Source organism: Stenella coeruleoalba (genome assembly GCF_951394435.1).
Source record: "Stenella coeruleoalba genome assembly, chromosome: 4".
NCBI classification, from domain to species: domain Eukaryota; kingdom Metazoa; phylum Chordata; class Mammalia; order Artiodactyla; family Delphinidae; genus Stenella; species Stenella coeruleoalba.
Window position 1 is genome coordinate 142,590,363 of NC_137149.1, and position 20,745 is coordinate 142,611,107.

General features: G+C 41.3%; 1 pseudogene across 1 annotated transcript in view; it reads right to left on the reverse strand.

Moving 5' to 3' along the window:
- The window catches only part of LOC307185551 (putative E3 ubiquitin-protein ligase HERC6), a 100,565-nt pseudogene extending 80,063 nt beyond the window's left edge, over window positions 1-20,502 (reverse strand). The window contains exons 1-3 of the transcript in view: window positions 20,442-20,502; window positions 19,815-19,917; window positions 18,722-18,797 (exon numbers count right to left, since the gene is read on the reverse strand). The product of the transcript in view is annotated as a putative E3 ubiquitin-protein ligase HERC6 (transcript). The remainder of the gene's footprint in view (window positions 1-18,721; window positions 18,798-19,814; window positions 19,918-20,441) is intronic.
- Between the last annotated feature and the right edge of the window lie 243 nt (window positions 20,503-20,745).

The following is a 20,745-nucleotide window of genomic DNA, read 5'->3' on the forward strand; positions in this document are numbered from 1 at the left end:
GCCTACTTCCCTTTTACTATCACCATCTTATGTTCTGACCAGAGTCTGTCTCTTCTGTGAACCACTGAAGGACAGAATGAGGTAAGCGGGTGGGCCTCAAAGTTCCAACCCTCTAATGACGCCTTGGTCTTTATGGCAATCAGCCCCCATCCTGAATCCACCAAGAGTGGCCTCATGGATTTAGAAACTGTGTACCAGGAACCAAGAACAAAGACCAAGTATATATTTATCACATACCCAGCTTCAACACATGAGAATTCATCTGCTTCATCTATACCTCCGCCCACTTTTCCCCAGCCCTCACCAGACTATTTTGAAGCAATCCATATTATAGAATTTCATTCATAATATTTCAGTGTTTGGGACTTCCCTAGTGGTGCAGTGGTTAAGAATCCGCCTGCCAATGCAGGGGACACAGGTTCGAGCCCTGGTCCAGGAAGATCCCACATGCTGCGGAGCAACTAAGCCTTTGCGCCACAACTACTGAGCCTGCGATCTAGATCCCGCGAGCCACAACTACTGAGCCCGCGTGCTGCAACTACTGAAGCCCGTGTGCCCTAGAGCCCGTGCTCCGCAACGAGAAGCCACCGCAATGAGAAGCCTGTGCACCGCAACGAGGAGTAGCCCCCACTCTCCACAACTAGAGAAAGCCTGCGTGCAGCAACGAAGACCCAACACGGCCAAAAATAAATAAAATAAATTTATTTTTAAAAAATTTCAATGTTTGTCTTTAGAAGATAAGAACTATAACAATAATACTATTACCACAGGTTTTGAAAGGTTAAAAATAATCCAAAAGGTCTGTGCATTGTAACTGTGGTTACATATTGCTAACTTGCCCTCTTAGAAGGGTGCAAAGGGGACTTCCCTGGTGGTCCAGTGGTTAAGAATCTGCCTTCCAATGCAGGGGATGCGGGTTTGATCCCTAGTCGGGGAACTGAGATCCCACATGCCACGGGGCAACTAAGCCCGCGTGCTGCAACTCCTGAGCCCACGCACTCAGAAGCCCGAGCACGCAACTAGAGAGAAGTCCGCGTGCCGCAATGAAGATCCTGCATGCCGTAACTAAGATCTGACGCAGCTAAATAAATCTAAATAAACAAATAAATAAATAAAATAAAAGCTCATGAAGGTGACCAGATATTAAATAAATATTGAAAAAAAAAAAAAAGGAGAAGAAGGATGCCAAGATTTGCCCTTCCACCCCCAGTTTACAGCAGGGCCAGTCCCGATATTATCAATCTTTTTCATCTCCACCAATCTATGTCTCTCGAAAAGGATGTCTTTTTCTAAATCTCATTTCTTTGATTGTTAATGCGATTGAGCAACTTCTCATTTCATACTGTCCATTTATATTTCTTCTTTTATAAAATGACTATTCATGTCCTCTGTTGATTTTTCTATCCATCAATCTTATATTTTAACTTAAAATAGCAAGGATTTTAACACACATTGCATCACCTGTATTGTATATAGTAGAAAAAATTTTCAAATGAACTTCATTTTCAAATAATTGTTTAAACTATTCATGGTAGGTCATACCATGGTACTACATGTGGCCATTAAAAAGTATATATTTGTCAAAACCCACAGAATGTACAACACCAAGAGTGAACCGTAATGTAAACCATGGACTTTGAGAGACAGCGATGTGTCAAGTCAATTGTGACAAATCGATTGTGACAACTGTAACACTCTGGTGGGGGATGTTGATAGTGGAGGGGCTGTGCATGGGCGAGGGGGGCAGGGATATGTGAGAACTCTCTTACCTCCTACTCAATGCTGAGAACCTGAAACTGCTCTGCAAAGTAAAGTCTACTTTTTTAAAAGTATATATTGCTATGGACAGCTATTACCTAAAATTATGTATTAAATGTTCATATTGAGATCATTTCTCTCACTGAGTATACTATTTAAATACGAAAATATTACTTTGCACATATAATCTAACATAGTACAATCCTAGATTCAATAACGATTAACCATGAAATTCTATTAACATGCATTTTAAATTCCTCAATCATTTTGTTGAATCAACTTTAAGTTTTTTAAAAAAAAAATAGGCTATTATTAAGAGCAGAGTTTGGTGCACCACAAAATTGAGTGGAAGGTACAGAGATTTCCCTTTTACCCCCTGCCCTACCACATTCATGACAGCCATTAACTTTATCTATATTGACATGGACAGCCATTCATTATACATATGCGTGTGTGTGTGTGTGTATATGTGTATATATAGATATATATATAAAGTAAAAACAAAATTAACAGAAGAATATGCATAATAAATAGGATACAATTTGAGCTTCAATATGTATATTTGCAATTGCATAGGAAATACTTAGGATAGCTAACATAGTTTATTGTTATCTCTTTTTCATGTAGAAAAACAGAAGCTCTGAGAAGTTAAATGACTTAACTAGGAACTGTCAGCCATAAAGAATAATGCCAGGAGAGAAAACCAAGTCTTTCTGGCATGGAACCTGGCTTAGTCCATTTTAACATTAGGCAGGATGGTCTGAGGGAATGCCAGGAGCCACTGGCAGAATGATGCAAAAACTGGGGTTGTGGGTACATTCGTTTTAAGGAAAGCTTAAGGAAACCATGTACATAGCTGGGCTAGTAGGAAAGCTGAGGGACATACCAAGAGCCATTGTGGAATCAATGGTTCAACCTCAGTTTAGAGCAAAACCAACCATTTTCCATTTCAGAGAGCCAAGGTTTAAATCCTGTTTTGGAGGAACCACCCCTGGCTACTGATCCTTAAAATAGTCAAGAAGTTAGGTTGCCTCAGGATTCAGCCATAATCTTGCAACCTCTGTTATCTTACTGACAGAATTGTTTTGGCTTGTCTAGCTCTAGGCCATCTGATACAGTCTCCTATCCAAGGCAGAAATCCCTCCTACAGACTTACTGATGGATATTTTTTCATCTTTACTAGCTCTATAAATTCTGACCTTTTTTTTTTGGCCAGGCTGTGTGGCATGTGGGATCTTAGTTCCCCGACCAGATATTGGCTGTGCCCCCTGCAGTGGAAGCACGGAGACCTAACCACTGGACCGCCAGTGAATTCCCTGTGTGCACATTTTCATCGTATGGAAACAGTATTAAATATCTCCAACCAGTGTTTATATTTTTCCACTCAGCACTATATATTTGAGTCATCCATGCAGCTTTGCCCACATCTAACCTGATGCTACTCACAGAGCCATTAGACTCCAGCATGTGCATGACATTTAACCTGTCTACTCACCCAGGAATGAGCACCCACATAGACTCCAACCCCTTTCACCCTGGGCTGTGATGCCGGGAACATCTTCACACATGTTCCCACACAGACCCGTGTGAAAATTTCTTTGGAATATATACCAGGAGCAGAATTGCTGGGCCACAGAATACGTGTCTTCTTCACAAGACTAAATTATGACAGATTATTTCTCCAGAATGGCTGCACTAGGTTAGATGCCCCCCAGCAGGGGAGGAGAGTATGTTCCTCTTTTCCCACATCTCTTCCAACCCTCGACAGGATCCACATTTCTGATTTTTTGTCAGCCTGAAAGGTGTGAAGTGATATCCTTGTGAATGTTTCAGTTTGCATTTCTCTGACTACTAGTGATTCCTGTTTATATTAAGTGACTAACCCATGGTAAAGTCCGTGAACTGAGAAGGGTCAGATCGAAACTGCCATTTCAGGTGCATACCTTGTGCTGTTCCCGGGGGAGGCCGACACCAGTTTTTAAACAGCCTGATTGCGATATAATTCACATACCACATAATTCGTCCATTTAAAGGGCACGATTCAGAGTTGGGCAACCATCACCACCGTCACTTTTAGACCATTTTATCACCCCAAAGAAACCCTGTACCCATTAGCATTCATTCTCCATTGCTCCCCGCAACTCTCACAGCCCTCAGCTTAGCAACCATGAGGCTACTTGTCTATACAGATTTGCCTCTTCTGGACATTTCATATAAATGGAATCACACAGTATGTGGTATTTCGAGACTGGCTTCTTTCATTAAGCATAATGTTTTCGAGGTTCATCTGTGTCATAGCATGTATCCGTACTTCATTTCTTTTTACTGCTAAATAACACCCCCATTGTACGGATGTACCACATTTTCTTTATCTACTCATCAGCTGATGGACACGTGGGTTATCCCCGCTTTTTGGCTATTATGAAAAATGCTTCTATGTACATGCCTGCACATACTTTTGTGTGGTTGTGTCTTTTTCTTTTTTTTTTCTGTGTCTGTGTCTTAATTTCTCTTGGGTATATACTAGGAACTGCCGGGTCAAGTGGTAACTCCATGTCTGACACTTCTAGAAATTGCCATATTGCTTTCCACAGTAGCTGCACAATTTTATATTCTCACCAGCAATGTATGAGGGTTCAAAGTTCTCCACATCCTTGTCTATAATACTCGTTATTGCCTATCTTTTTTTATTATAACCATCCTCATGGGTGGGAAGTAGCATTTTATTGTGGCTTTGATTTGCATTTCCCTAATGACTAATGACGTTGGGCATCTTTTCATGTGCTTGTGGACTATTTGTATATCTTCTTTGGAGAAATACATATTCAGATCTTTTGCCCACTTTTAAATTGGGTTGTCTTCTTATTACTGAGTTGCAAGAGTTCTTTATATATTCTGAATGCAAAAGATCCAGCAGTTCCTAGGTATATATACCCAAGAGTTTGTTCTCACAATACTTCTGACACCGAACGTGAGGGCTTTTTTTCCCCCACACCAACCAATTCTCCAGCTCTCTGGACACCAAACAGGTGTCCCACACTTCAATTCAATTCTGATACTAATAATTACCTGGTGTAAGTGCAGTCTCACTTCAGGTTGTCACCTGTACTCCTAACCCACCAGCTAGAAATCAAAGTTCCCATGACCCACCCTCCCAGGTTTGGTAATTTGTTAGAATGGCTCCTGGAACCCAGGAAAGTAGTTTAGTTACTGCTATTGATTTATTATAAGGATACAACTCAGGAATAGGCAAATAGAAGAGATGCATAGCGCAAGCCAGGGGGGATGGAGTGCAGAGCTTTTCGCCCTCTCTGGATTATGCCACCCTCCCAGCACCTCCATGTGTTCACCGACCCAGAAGCTCCCGGAACCTCATCGTTTAGGGGTGTTCGTGGAAGTTTCATTATGCAGGTATGACTGATTAAGTCACGGTCATTGGTGATGAGCTCAATCTCCAGCCCCTCTCCCCTCCCTGAAGGTTGGAAGTAGGACTCAAAGTTGTAAACCTCTAATCAAGTCTTGGCCTTTCTGGCAACCAGCCCCCATCGTGAAGCTATCTAGAGGCCCAGCAAGAGTCACCTCATTAGAACAGAAGACGCTCCTCTCACTCAGGAAATTCCAAGGGATTTAGGAGCTCTGTGTCAGGAACTGGGGACAAAGACCCAATATGTGCTTATTTTTGTGTCACAGGTCGACATAGATCGGATTGAAGAGGAGTAAAAGAAAGAAATCAAATTCCAGGTTGGTTATCAATTCAGTTTAATTCATTTCCCACACTAATAAACATTACCTATGTGTAAGCTATTCTGAGCCCTTCAAGAAGCTTACAATCCTAACACAAATGAATGGACTGGAGACTCTTAAAACTGTGAAATAGCAGAAGCAGGAATTGTTCGATAATTTCGGTGTCTCCAAGGCTTAGCAAGCGTCCTGCACAGTAGCTACTCCACAAACATTTGTTCAATATAACTGAACTGAGATAAGGAAGTAACTAAAAGATGTGGCAGAAAATATTAAGCGACACAAAAGTACAGGCCTCTCCCGGTACAGCTGTCTACACTAGTCTTTGAGTTTAAACAGGAGCAGAAGACGGAAAAAGCGGGGACAAATGTGAAAGAAATGAAGAGAGGTGAAAGGAAGGACTTTAAAAGCAGATCAACGACACCAGTGGTCAGCTGAAGCAAATACGGAGGGGAAAGCAGGGTGGACCCTTGCCCTCAGGGACTTAGGACTTTTAAAAGGACTCTTGTAGAGATAATCAGGCTGAGCTCTATCTGCACCAGTAATTACGGCTTCTGCCCATCTCAGGTGTTTTTAATCAGCCCTACTGTTCTGTGCCACACAGGTGTGAAGTAAACAACAGCAAACACTGAAAGGTATAAAAGGCCAAAATTGCTGAAGAGGAAGGCAGCAGAAACCATGTCATGAAGTGAGAACAGGAGTATTTAGGTTAATTTTATGTTCTGTTTTCTTTTCTGCTTCCACGTCTCACATGTGAACTGACTAACGGCCCTTGGAATTTTCTGACGGTGGCCAACTTCACATGGTATTTGTTTGATGCAGTTTCCCACAGGACAGTCCTCGATGCAGCAAAGGCTTTGCAAGGTAGACATACAGACGGCCAAAAGGCACAGGAAAAGATGCTCAACACTGTTAATTATTAGAGAAATGCAAATCAAAACTACAATGAGGTATCACCTCACACCAGTCAGAACGGCCATATCAAAAAGTCTACAAACAACAAATGCTGGAGAGGGTGGGGAGGAAAGGGAACCCTCCTGCACTGCTGGTGGGAATGTAAATTGATACAGCCACTGTGGAGAACAGTATGGAGGTTCCTTAAAAAACTAAAAATAGAACTACCATATGACCCAGCAATCCCACTACTGGGCATATACCCTGAGAATACCATAATTCAAAAAGAGTCATGTACCACAATGTTCATTGCAGCAGTATTTACAATAGCCAGGGCACGGAAGCAACCTAAGTGTCCACTGACAGATGAATGGATAAAGAAGATGTGGTATATATACACAATGGAATACTACTCAGCTATAAAAAAAGAATGAAGTAACGCCATTTACAACAACACGGATGGACCCAGAGATTGTCATACTAAGTGTACTAAGTGAAGTACGTCAGACAGAGAAAGACAAATATCATATGATATCGCTTGTATGTGGAATCTAAAAAAATGATACAAATGAACATACTTACAAAAGAGAAATCAACTCACAGACTTTGAAAACAAACTTTTGATTACCAAAGGGGAAAGGTCGGGGGAGGGATAAATTAGGAGTTTGGGATTAAAATGTACACATTACTATACATAAAATAGATAACCAACAAGGACCTGCTGTATAGCACAGGGAACTCTACTCAATGTCTTGTAATAAGTTATAATGGAAGATGATGTAAAGAAAAGAATACATATATATACACACATATACATATATATGTATAATTGAATCCCTTTGTTGTACATCTGAAACTAACACAACAGTGTAAATCAACTATATTTCAATAAAATTTTTTTTAAAAGAAAAAAAGGCTTTGCAAGGAATGGAAGGATTTATTCGTTCATTCATTCACCCATTCATTTAACAAATATACTTTGAGCAGTGGACTCTGTTTTGATGTGGGGGATATTACAATTTAAATGAATATCCACTTCTCACAGAGCTCACAGTCTGGGGAGTGACAGACACAAATAAAGGAATGAACGAGTAAACATCTGAGGTGCTGATAAATGCTCTGAATGTGGGGAGCGGCAAGGGGATAGACGGTGAGGGACGGGTATTTTAGGTAGGTGATCAAGGAAGACCCCCTAATACACTGCTGAGTGACCAGACAGCTGACGAGGCGAGAGAGTGGTCCGTTGAGCTGTCTCCTGGGGAGGGCCAGGGTGGCAGAACGGAGCTGCCCTGGGGAGAGGGGAACATGGGCTCAGATTGGGAGCCAGGAATAAGTATACGACGTCATTTATATTAACACACACACTTTATATTCCTGGCTTCCTTCCTGTTTTATTTTATGCTGTACATGATCAGCTGAGCTTTTTAACCATGTTATACTATATTTGTAATTCCTCTCCAACACGCTGTATTTTAAAAAGTTCACTTGCCTTTTCCAAGGATGTCTGGCCCTCTAAATTCTGTCACAGATTCAGAGTTTTTTAAAATGTATTCCTTTAGGAAAAGAGATTCAAAGGTATGTAGCTACCATATGGCCTAGCAACTTCACTCACATGCAGAATAATGAAAACGTGTCCACACAAAAACCTGCACGTGAATGTTTACACAGCAGCATTCTTCATAATTCCCCCAAAGTGGAAACCACCTCAATGTCTATCACCTGATGAGGGAATAAACAAAATGTGGTGTCTGTCACCTTAAAAATTTGAAAATGCAAACCAGACCTTACAACACATATGTGTAAGGGATCATCTGTCTGCAACAAACGTCAAAAACTTGCCTTCTCTCAGCAGAGTTGCCTCGGCACTTGTACTTCTTACAAGGTGGCAGGACATGGAAGCTGCCAGGCCTCTAAAAGGCTAGGAGTTGAGACAGTGTTTCTTCTCTGTATTTTATTGGTCAAAGCAGCTCCAGGCCAGCCCAGATTCAAGGGTGTGCAGAAATAGACTCCATCTCATGACTGGGCAGTAGCATGTGAGTGCAGGAAGGGAAGAATCGGAGATAAACTAGCATGAAGACAGAATAGGTTGGGGAGCAAGAAACCAGATTTAAAATGTCAGAAGCCACTAACAACTAAAGGTCAAACTATATTTAAAATAGTTAAAAGTCAGCTATTATACACCATAGTGGATTGATTTGTGGGTCTCAATTCTTTACCCCTCCCTGTACCCACACACTTACTTGATGCAGACTATACTTCCCTGCCGCTTGACTTTGGTCTTAGGTATAAGTGTTATTTATCGATTGTTGCATACCAAACCCTTCCCAAACTTAGTGGCTTATAATAGCTATGTCACAATTCTACGGTTTGGACGGGGGTTCTGTTGCTGTTCCGACCTGGGCTCATTCGTGAAGTTACATTCAGCTAAATAGGCAGCTTGGGGGCTGAGCTAGGACAGCTGGGATGGCCAGGCCTCTCTCCACGTGGGCTTTCATCCACGAAGAGGCTCAACTGAGTTGGGTTTCCTCATCCTCATGTGGTGACCACAGCATCCCAAGAGGGTGAGGGTGGAAATACAAGGCCGTTTTAGGCTAGGGCTCACTGAGTCACAAAACTTCACTTCTATCACACTCTACTGGTCAAAGCAAGTCACAAGCCCATCTTCAAGAGGTAAAGAATATGTCTGGGAAATAAACTACCTCTTGATGGGAGGAGGCGAAAATAGGTTATGGCCATATTGAGTCTACGAGAGCATGTGACTTGCTTTGGCCTATGGCATGGACACTGCAGTGACTATGCGCCAGTTCAAGTCTAGGCCTAGAAGATCCTTGAGCGTCTCCTTTTTTTGTGCTTCTGCCGTCATCATGTGAAGAAGTGCGTGGGGTAGCCCACTTGCCCAAGAATGAGAGACGCTCTGAGCAGAGCTGATCCGGCCAGTCTGTAGTCCTGCAGTGAGATACAGAGCTGCCCAGCTGAGCCAAACTTAGGTCGGCTGAACCCCAGCCAGGCCGCAGAAGCAAGAACGGGATAAATGATTATTGTTCTCAGCCAGTGAGTATTTGGGTGATTTGTCGCACAGCAATAAGTAATACATAGGGCAATTTTTAAGAGCAAATATTTTGCAAATATTTGTGAATAAAATTTATATCCTGTCTTATATTTGCTTCTAACTGTATAAACTGTATATATATATATATATATATATATATATATATATATATATATATATATATATGTCACTTTCAGAGGCTCCTCTAGTTAAAGGCAATAGAAGAAAAAACTGCTATATTTGGGGAAACATCATTAGAGTTTCCACTACAACAGCACTTTCAGAAGCAAAACCCCCATCACAAATAATTGTATTTATTCATCAAATATTTACTGAGTGACCAGTATGTGTCAAACACTATACCTGCGACTGTGGTATCTACAGTGATGAATGTGTGTGTGTGTTACGATCAGGTTGGGCAGCTCTTAACAGAAACGGTTGTTATGGTTGCTCCATAGAGCAGTTCCCCAAAGATCTGACCTCCTCTCTTACCGCTCTGCCATCTCTACCATGTCATATTATGACCCAAGATGATTCTTAAGTTCCAGCCGTCATATCCACAGTCCAGGAAAGGAGAATGACAGAAGGGCATGCCTCCTTCCTTTGTAGTGTAACTTTCTGGAAGTCCATGTGTTTCTAATTACATCTCACGGCACGAATTTAACAGCAAGACCACACTAATTATACGGGAGGCTAGGAAATGATCTTTTCTTTTTGCCAGCAGTATGCCCAGACGAAAATCAGGGGTCTGTTACTAAGGAGGAAGGGAAGAATGTACACTGAATCGGGCATCTAGCTGTCTCTGCCACAATACATAATGGATTTTACTTCCTGGGAGCAACTATATTAATTTCTCAGTAATGACTATACTAGTAAATCTATTGATTTTTCAGTCCTGATCTATCCATTCCTATTGTCAGCATTTTCATTAACATTTTTGGTATTTCTTATATATATCGTATCATTATTCATGTTCACTCACGTTCAGTACCTATACACCTAGGATTTATAAATTCCTTAAAGACAGAGAATATCTATCTATCTCTATATCTCCACAGAACTCACTGCGGCTGCTAAATGGTGACTGAAGTCAGTTATTAAGACAGTCCACCTTCCCCTCATGTTCCTTTTCTGGAATAAAGAAGTCTGTAATATAAATTCCAGTCCTGTATTATTTATATAACACGTCTTGATCTTTCAAGATCAAGTGGATCTCCGCTTCATCTCGTTAGACTTCTGGTTGATGAATAACTCACTTTTGATACAGAGAAAGCAGTGGGTCATCACGTATTCTGGACCCCATGCAGTTAGGTCAAATGGGGAAGTCCTTAACTTATATTATTGAGGCTCTTTCCTTCAATATTCTCCCATTATTCTGTCAAATGCCCCTAGAATTTGCCCATTAGAAATTAATTTCTTTGTGTTAAGAAGTATCTATTTTCTCATTAAATGCATGGAAGGTTATCTTTATAAGCTATTCACCAGTCATTCACATTTTAGAGTATTTTGGAAAAAAAAGACATTGTCCTGGGTTTGTACAACGGCCAGTATCTCCAAGTGATTGACCCTTGCCAGCTTTTTAATTTCCACGGCGCCACTCATGCCCTCTTTTCTCTGTTTATCCAGTTGGGATTCCATGGTCCATTGTTATAGTTTCTCACCTCCCTGCTTTGTTATATCCATGTAGCTAAAGCTTAACCTGTTCAAATCTAACCCTTCACCTAATCTGCCTCTGCACCCAAGTAGCTGAATGTGGCTGGAGAAAGACATTAACACACACTAACTGGTCTCACACCAAATCATGAACCTAGCCTCAAGTGGGTCCTTAGATCTGTCCAGCTACCCTGCCAGCTCACCTGGGTCCTCCAACGCCTCCCCCATCCCAGATGACTAATGTGCTCCTTTTCTTGCAAGTCAGTCTTTCATTCCCTTCAAATTATTCTCATCAGCATGCATACATGCTATAATATTTTCCATCTTAAAAAAATACCCCTCTGTTACTGCCTCGTTCCTATGTCCCACCTTAAAATCAAACTCCTCAAGTACTTTTAGAGTGTTTGCTCCCTTACTTCTCGTTCTCTCTTGACATTCTCTCTTGAACTCATGACAATCACGTTTTTGTGCCCTTACTGCACTGACACTGATCTTGTCTGGGTCTTCAATGACCTTTACATGGTCAAGCCTAATCATCAAACAGCTGCTTACGCTCTCCTTGAAATGTTCTTTATTGCCTTTCTCTCACTTTTTATTGGATTTCCTCCTAGCTCATTACTATTTCTTCTTAGTCACCTTTGCCTGGACCTCTTCCTTTTGCCAACTTCTAAATTCTGCAAAATCCCAGCGCTTTGACCTCCAGCCTCCTCTCCTCTCCATCCATCTCACTCCCTAGGTGATCTCATCCTCGTGGTTTTAAATTCTATCTGCACACTGGTGACTCCTGAATGCATGTCTTTCGCCTTGACTTCTCCCTGGAACTGACACAGGAGGGAAGGGGTCAGGGTACGACCTTTAAAAGAATGACATAGCCATAGGGCATGACAAAAACTGGTTAGAACCAACCAGGTCCGAGGTGGCAGAAGATCTGACTTCCAGTGGACTTTGAGTCTCATTATACGCTCACTGTAATACATTAGCATATGCTAAATGACACACCACCAGCACCAGACAGTTCTGAGGCCAACCATAAAAGCTCAAAAAGTGGGTGGTGGCCCAATTCCTGGAAATCTCTAACCCTTCTCCAAAATAGTTGGAATAATCCTCCCAGTCATTAGACTATGCAATTATCCAGCCCGTAAAAACTAACCACTCCATATTTGGGGGACTCTGAGCCTTCCGAGATGGCTCACTTCTGTCTCTGTAGTGTGTTTCTCCCAAGGCCGTTCTCACCTTTTGAAATGGACCGCGTTCTGTCTATGGAATGTGTATCTCTCTAAATAAATCCACTTCTTACCTATCACTTTGCCTCTCACTGAATTCTTTCGGCGATGAGACATAAAGAACATGAGCTTCCTTAAGTCCTGGGATCAGCTGTGTGACCTCAATTAAAAGACAGTGGGTTCAAGTCCCAACCTGAATTTTGACTGGGTTCGAGTCCAGGTCCGTGGGTTGAAGTCCTATCTGAGTTGTGTGATTTCAGAACCACAGATGAATATATCTAAGTCCTATGCAAAAGCTTTATTGTATGTTTACAGGACGTCACAAAGTTAACATCCTCAAGGTGAAACTCTCCATTCTCCTCCAACAACTTTCTACCTGGTCTCCTAGTTGCTACTTTTGCCTCTCCCAGGGTTCATTCCCTGCACAGCAACATGAGTGATCCTTTTCATCACAAATCAGTTCACAACCCTCACCTACTCTCTCTCCCCAGGTCTTCTCAACAAAGAGAATCAAGTCTAAATTCCTTTTCTTTTCTGTCCTTTCCTTTCCCTATCTTATCTTATCTCGGTCTACAACGTCTTACAGACTGGTTTCTCTCTGACCTCATTTCTGCTTAATTTCACTCATTATCTATGTTCCCGTCCTGCAGGCTTCCTTGCCACTCTGCTGCAGCACCTTTGTGCGTGCCCTTTCCTCTGCCTGGAATAGTTTTCCTCCAAATATATGCAGGGTCTGTTCCCTCCCTTCCTTCATTATGGTTCCTGCCCCCCAATGCCAGGCTTTTCCCTCACTTCCACACCTCAGATAGCACATACTCCTTTCTCTATCCCATTATTCATCATTTATTTTTCTACAGACCATTCATCGTTACAGATATCAAAGAATATATTTATCTGTTTGGTTTTCTGTTCCTTCCTCTAGAGTGTATGTTCCATGAGGACAGAAATTTTGTGTGTTTAGTTCACTGCTACATCCCCAGCTCCTAGAATAGTTTCTAGTACATAGGAGGATGCATTAAATAAATATTATTTGAGTGAATGAACAGCCATTTATTAAGCAAACAAAAGAGTTTTAATAGAGGAGAGGAGAGAGAAGAAAGAAGTTTTGTAAGCAGGAAACTGTGTCAGAGACCAGTGAGCTCAGGACCAGTTAGGGTGTTCTAGGCAAGGACAGGGAATAATAAAAATTCCTAACATTAACTAGGTTGTCTAAAGTCAAGAATGACTCTGATCACACACAGTATGAAGAGGCTGGATTAGTACTCGCCTGGGATACTAAAAATTTGGCCTATAATTCTAGCCTGTAGTTACCAGCTCTGTGGTGTTGAGCAAATCTCTTCATCTCTCAGAGTTTGCATTTAATTTTCTGAAAACTAAAGGGGAGACGAAGAGGAGGAAAATAGTTCAAAGGTACCTCCCGGCTCTAAAATTCTTTGGTCATATACTGACTTCCGGACAGGCCGAAAACCTTCTGGGGCCTTTCGTCTCCCAGGCTACAGATGTAGTTCAGTGAGTTAAGAAGACAGAGGGGAAAGATGCCTGGTGGCAACCACTACCCCATTAAGATCCTTATCAACAGTAAACAGTATGCTCTGCCTTCTCATGGGCCCCACTGGGAAACCAAAACTCCTTCTGGAATAAAACTTTCTACATCAGTCCCGTAAAAACAGACAGTAGATTCACCTAATTCCAGCTTAGCAAGCAACACTGCAAAACGGGCGATGATGTCTGATGTGTTTTCCCGCCCACTGAAGTCCTTGCCAGCGGGCTAGGCTTAGGTGAAGTCACTCCTTAGGTTCGATCTCTATTCTACTCTAGCTGGTCGTTTTCTCCCACTTCAGTGCTTCCGAGTGATGTGTTTGCCCCCTGCTCTTTCTCTAAATGCAGCGGGCCTCCAGGAGATGATACTAGCTAATCCCTACCTGGTAAAACAGGAAATGCTCTTTCTTTTTTTCTTGCCACTTAGCTACAATCTATGTTCTTTAGTCACAATCTATGTTCTTTTCTGGTGCATGAATTAGTCAGAAATTTAGGCTTATGTGTACAGTGTTTTTCACTTGTGGAACACATCGAAACAGAAAGCCAATTTTTGTTAATCTGCAAAGCCAACTTTGGTTAAAGTAATTTAAAGGCTTCAAAACAGAGATGAGTAGGAACATCTTGAACATACAGAGAGACACTGTGGTCAGCGGATGTGCTTGGGAGACTGAGCGTCCTAGGCTAATGCCTGCTTTCCACTCACTACTTCGTGGCCTGGGGCAGATCATTAACTTCTCTGTGCCTCAAATTTTCCTCGTCTGTAAAAGAGGGATAACACTACCTACATCAAAGAGCTGTTGTGTGGACATACATCAGGTTTCTGTAAAAAGTTGATTTCCAACAGATGTTAATGGCAGGCAAAGATATTTACGGAGGCAGCGGGAAGAACATATAAGGTATCAGTGAGTTCAGCTTTCACTTTTTTTTCTTGAGAGGTGAAGAGCACAGCAGTTAAGAACACAGACTCTGGGGCCAGGCTGCAAAAATTCAAGTCCTGGCAAGTCATCATTTATAAGCTATATGACCTCAGGCAAATTACTTAATCTATCTGTGTGCCTCATCTGTAAAATGGGGAAGATAATAATAACCTTATCTCATTGGGTTGTTAGAGTTAAATGAGTTAATACACATCAAGAATTTAGAACCGTGCCTGGACAGAATAAGCATTTGTATGGGTTAGTGTGATGGTTAAGGTTATGTGTCAATTTGACTAGGCCAAGGTACCCAGATGTTTAGTCAAACATAAATCTCGATGTCTCTGTGAAGGTATTTGTAGATGGAATTCACATTTAAATCAGTAGGTTGGGTAAAGCAGATTTTACCCCCGTAATGTGGATGGGCCTCATCCAGTCAGTTAAAGGCCTTAAGAGAAAGACTGACATCCCCCAAGGAAGAAGGCGATCTGCCTCCAGACTGCCTTGGGACGTGAGTGCGGCGGCGTCTCTTCCCTGGGTCTCCAGCCTGCGACTCTGCTGCAGGGCCTCTGTGCGTGCCCTCTCTTTCGCCTAGGATACTTTTCCTCCACATATACGCAGGGTCTGTTCTCTCTCTTCAGATTTGGACTTGCCGGCTCCCACATCCCATGAGCCAATTCCTTAAATCTCAGTCTCTCTCTCTCAGCCCCCGCCCACACACCCACACACACATACATACACACCCTATTTGTTGTTTCTCTGGAGAACCCGAACAGTTAGCAATTATTATTTTTGTTTGCAGCACAAAGTGATACTCTATTCTGCTTCTTCTCTAAGAGTACAAGCAATCAGTAATCACATGGCAAACGTTCACTTTAATCCTTCCGTTGCTGAAGATTTAAGAAAACTAAGAGGAGAAAATTAAGGTTTGCCTAAGCAGAGGCAAGGGAGCGAGGGGGTCAGAACCCTCATGGCAGGTTTAGGAAATGATGAGTTTGGGTGGAATGAGTGTCCATTTAGGGAAGTAGTAGATCAGAAGGCTGCTGAAGGGCAGGAACAAGCTCATGGAGAAGTGTGAATACTAGCCTTAGAAGCTTAGAATTTTTTTTTAAACACTGTTGGAAATGGGGAGCTCCTGAAGCTTCGTGAAACCGTGCTGTAAGATGAAAAATAGTACCAGTGGGTGTAGGATGAATTAGGAGGGAGAAGCCACAGAACGAGAGAACGTGTAGAAAATATTATGTAACCTTGCTTTCACCAGTTACATACAGTTCCAAGAGCACTAAGCATCTATTTCTACACGATTTTCATTGGGTCACATTTCAGGCCATATGACAGTCCCTCACGTGGGCAGGCTGACGTCTGTCTCTTGGTCCCCTTCCCTTTCTTCCCTTTGCTGTAACTCTGCCCTCTTCCCGAATCTCAGCATTCTGCCTCTTCCCTGTGGTCTATGCAAAGGTGGGGTGGCGGCAGGGAACACCATTTCTGTTGTCCTTTGCGACCCGGGGATATCGTTCCTGGTTTCATTCTGGGAAGATGATTGTCGATTCTTATTTTATGGGAAGGTATCTTCAAGAGAACCAGTGTCCCTCTTGTTAACTTCTCATAGCATAATCATTATGTGCTATTAGTTTATTTGAATTTTCACAACTTTTTCTGGAGTATTCTTGTATATAAAATCTAGAACACCCAAAGCCAAAGTAACATTTAAATGGTAAATGCTAAAGGCTGGTTTTCGAGTCTATATTTAACACTACCAGGGTTAAGAAACACAGTCCGGTACTTCCCCAGAGTATGCTAATTAACTGGGGGAAAAATACTGTCTCTTCTGTCATTGGAAGGGAAACTGACCAATAGAAAAGCAGTTCAGCACCTACACCCACTCTGTATACCTAATGAGGTGTGTTTGTACATGCCAATGACTCATGCTTTGGGTTGCCTGACAACCAGTGACAAATGTGCCTTTCATCATCTCTTACAATGTTACTTTGGGATACTGAACTCTAATCTAAATGAGACTTAGGAATGAGTTTAGAAAATTAGGTATTTCCAACAAGTTATAAGCGTACATACTTCTGAAGTTACAGATCTCAAAGACAATGATAGTTTCTACTAACACTGCATGCATTTTTCTGTTGTTTATCCACTTGTATAAAACTACTTATTCGAACATTCCCTTCATTCTACTGACAAGAAAAGTACTGAATATTCCTTATGAAGATTACAGGGAATTTTTGGCTTGTTTCAGCCATATCCTAATAGCAGTACATTAGCAGATATGACTTGGCAATAAACACGCAATTTACATTCTTGAAGGTACAACTCTGACCGTGTCATTCTGTATCATTTCCCACAGCTGGAAGGGTACAATTTTAATTTTAATTTGTTTATATGTTGCTTTATAGGTGGAGCGAACTTTTTTTTTTTAAAACTAGCTATTTATTGGCTCCTCCAGTTCACGTCAAGTAAAATCTTCAAAGAATAATAACACTGGTTTTTTATATGGGACAATTAATCCTCTGCTTAATTGAATTCTTGTAGCAGTTATGAAAGTCAGCCAAGGCAGGTTCTATTTAGTGTTATTTTACATCTGATAAAAGAGGGGCACAGCAAAGCTAGCTACTTGTCTGAGGCCGCCCATTGGTCAAAAGCAATGTTGGCATTCCAGACTCAGGCGAGGTATATTTTCTGTGAGTCCAAGATACTTCTCAAGAGTTAGAAACTTGTTTTTTCTTTCTCATTCTTTCTAGGTAGGCTTGTATAATATTCAGCAACTGAATAATCCCTAACTTAAGAGAAAGACAGAGACAGAAAGGGGAAGAGGAGCCACAACACTCCAAGAATAATACTTAGAGAAAGCCATACTTTTCCAGTTATAGCATTCACCATACCTAGATAAATGCCTACTATCTCCTCTGCCCCTCCCAATTTTCATGAGAACAGAGACATTTATATTTTTCATTCGTTGCTATAAACCCAGCAGAAACCTCATGAAAAGTTATTGAAAAAATGAATGAAAATTTCTTTTTGAATAAAACTGCCCCAAGAATACCTCAACCAAATGATTTTAAGTTGGAGCTACTAACTGTAGGAGTCAGGATAGGCTAGGTTAAGTTAGCTCAAGATGTAGCAGCAAACAGTATCAGGGGCTCAAAACCACAAAGGTTTGTTTCCTGCTCAGCTATCTGGCCACGATGGGTTGGCAGCAGGATTCTGTTCTCCACAGTTAGTTACTCAGGAACCGGACGGAAGGAGAAGCAGTGATCTGGAACTTCGTTAGTTGTAATGGCAGAGGGAAATAAGCCTTGAAGGGTCTTGCTCCAACTCAGAAACGCTGTCACCTCCACGCACAATTCACTGACCTAAACTAGTCACAGGCTCCCTACCTTCCCACAGCACCACCCATGAAGGGGCCAGAAACTGCCTGGGAGGTGGAGAGCAGGAACTATTTGGCAAATGGAGCTAATGACTATCATATTCCATTTCCTTGATTTTGAGCTTTTGCAATTTAAGTAACAAAATGCAATTTTGTTTATAACTTTTTCTATATTTATAAAATACGATTTTCCTCATAACAGCCCTATATGAGAATGATGCATAATGAGATTAAATACTTGAATAGGGCCAAATAGAAAAGTCAGAGGTGGAAATGGAAAGATAATTCAGAGCTCTATAACACTGGTACTGGATGAAGCTCATTTATTCCATATTTGTGGGAAAAAAAGCAACAATTACATTCTAAAATAAAATCAGTGCTACAAGTTTTAATAGGGTTCAAAGACAAGATGTAAAAATTGTTTGTGTCAGGGTTTTGGCAATTATTCTGGTGACACACAGAAGGGACATCTGGGCTAGCAATTCTAGATAGAAAACCACCTGAACTGTGGAAAACTACAAGCTAATATCTCACACTTTAGGCATGAGGCCAGAAGTAGCATCCGGAGTCTTACCTGGAGAACTGCTGATTCTAACGGAGGAAAAGAAAAAATGTTTCCTTTTACCGTCTTATGTTCTCTGGCTGGGACCCTGGAAATTAAAATGACAAAAGACAAATAAAGAAGAGAAAAAACAGTTTTAATCCTGTAAGTATGAATGGAAATTTCATAAAGAAATGAGACTCTAGGAGACCAGATGATTGAGGTTTATGTACTATTTTAGGCTAAACAAAGGAAAAGGGGCTTTGGAGTAGGGGAGGCAAGTTACAGGAATGCAAGGGGAGGAAACGTGTACTAAGTAAGGGTTGTCTTGTTATGTAGAAAGGAGTCTGTCAGGCGGTAACAGTTATCTCTGGGAGTAGCGCTCTTTCTGGTACTTCCAGGAGCCACCATGAAAGATGGAAATTTCCTTTATAAATGTAAATTTCCTTTACTAAAGGGGAAATTTATACTCTATTTTTAGGCAGGGGGAGGTGAAGAGCTTTTTCTGAATCTCCTGGTCCTCAGTTGCCTTTAGCTCAAAATAATCCAAAGAGGGCTTCTCTGGTGGCGCAGTGGTTGAGAGTCCGCCTGCCGATGCAGGGGACACGGGTTCGTGACCCGGTCTGGGAGGATCCCACATGCCACGGAGCGGCTAGGCCCGTGAGCCATGGCCGCTGAGCCTGTGCGTCCGGAGCCTGTGCTCCACAACGGGAGAGGCCACAACAGTGAGAGGCCCGCGTACCGCAAAAAAAAAAAAATAATAATAACAATCCAAAGAGGTGTATTTTGGGGGTCACATATTCTGGTACCCTTCACTGACTATACAAAAATACCATCTCTAATGTTTTAACAAGAAAAAAAAATTGGTTATTCATTAGTGAATATTAATAAAATTATCAATTCATTATTCCACAGTATTTGGCCCCCAGGAGCATTAGCAACTAATCAGGAAAATGGGTAGTGTTAAATTAATTAAACAAGGAGGCCCTTAGACTGAGGTGGTTTTAACGCCTTAGTAGCTTAAGTAAACAAACCAAAACCTAAATCTATAGTGCCCTAAGGTTAAGAAATGAAAACCTAAGGACAACCAACCACAAAGCCAAACAGACTTCCCCAAATAAGGTACCTGTTTAACCTGTAGCCAATCAAATCATTTTCTTGCTTGGCTTTCACATCTTCTCTATAAAATCTTGCCTCTAGCTGCACTCCTAACCAATTCCGGTTTGGTGCTGAACAATTCCAAGCAGTTTTGGCTCAAACTCTTAAAATGTGTAATACGCCTCAATTCATCTTGTAACAGTTCCAGTCCAGTGGTTCATTAGCCTAAATCTCAAATGGTTTATGTCCTCACTTTATATTTTATAAGGCCTCCTGCGACCTGTCCACCCACAGCCTTGTGACCCATCTTGAGTATAATTGCCCAATAGTGACTACTATCAAATAGTTCAAGTCTTTAAAATATAAAGTGAAATAAAAAGGAGCTCAACTTAATGAAGCATGGAGTGTTGCATCCACTTGATTCTTTTGGACATTATGCAGTGATCCCGCATGTTGACTATATGTACATTTGTACTACATTTAGCCATGCTTCAGAGATGCAAAAAGCAAAAATAAATAATTCTAAAGAAGTAAACTGCTGGCTTTATTCCTAATCAACTGTGGTAGAATGTGGAATGGTATGGTTTTCAAATATAACTCCAACGACTGTATTAGCACCAAACATATGCATATTCTTCAGGTCAGCCTAACTGACCTTGTTTATCATATGCCTGTGAATTACAGTCTTTTGTAATAAAAGGATGTAGCAAAGTCATGATGTTCTCAAATCCTGGACATGCAGTTTGCAACTGCTTAAAAAGAAGGTCAAAATGCCATACATAATTACAAGTGTTTTAGACTTCCAAACTTAAAATTTCTCACGTCAACAGTTCTTGTTGCCAAAAGTTTTCACATTTGTGAGAGCAAAGCCCTTGATGATCTGGGGTCTGTATGTTTGAGATACTGCAATACATGGTACTATATCACTGATGAACAGATTCAAAAATAACTTAATTGTA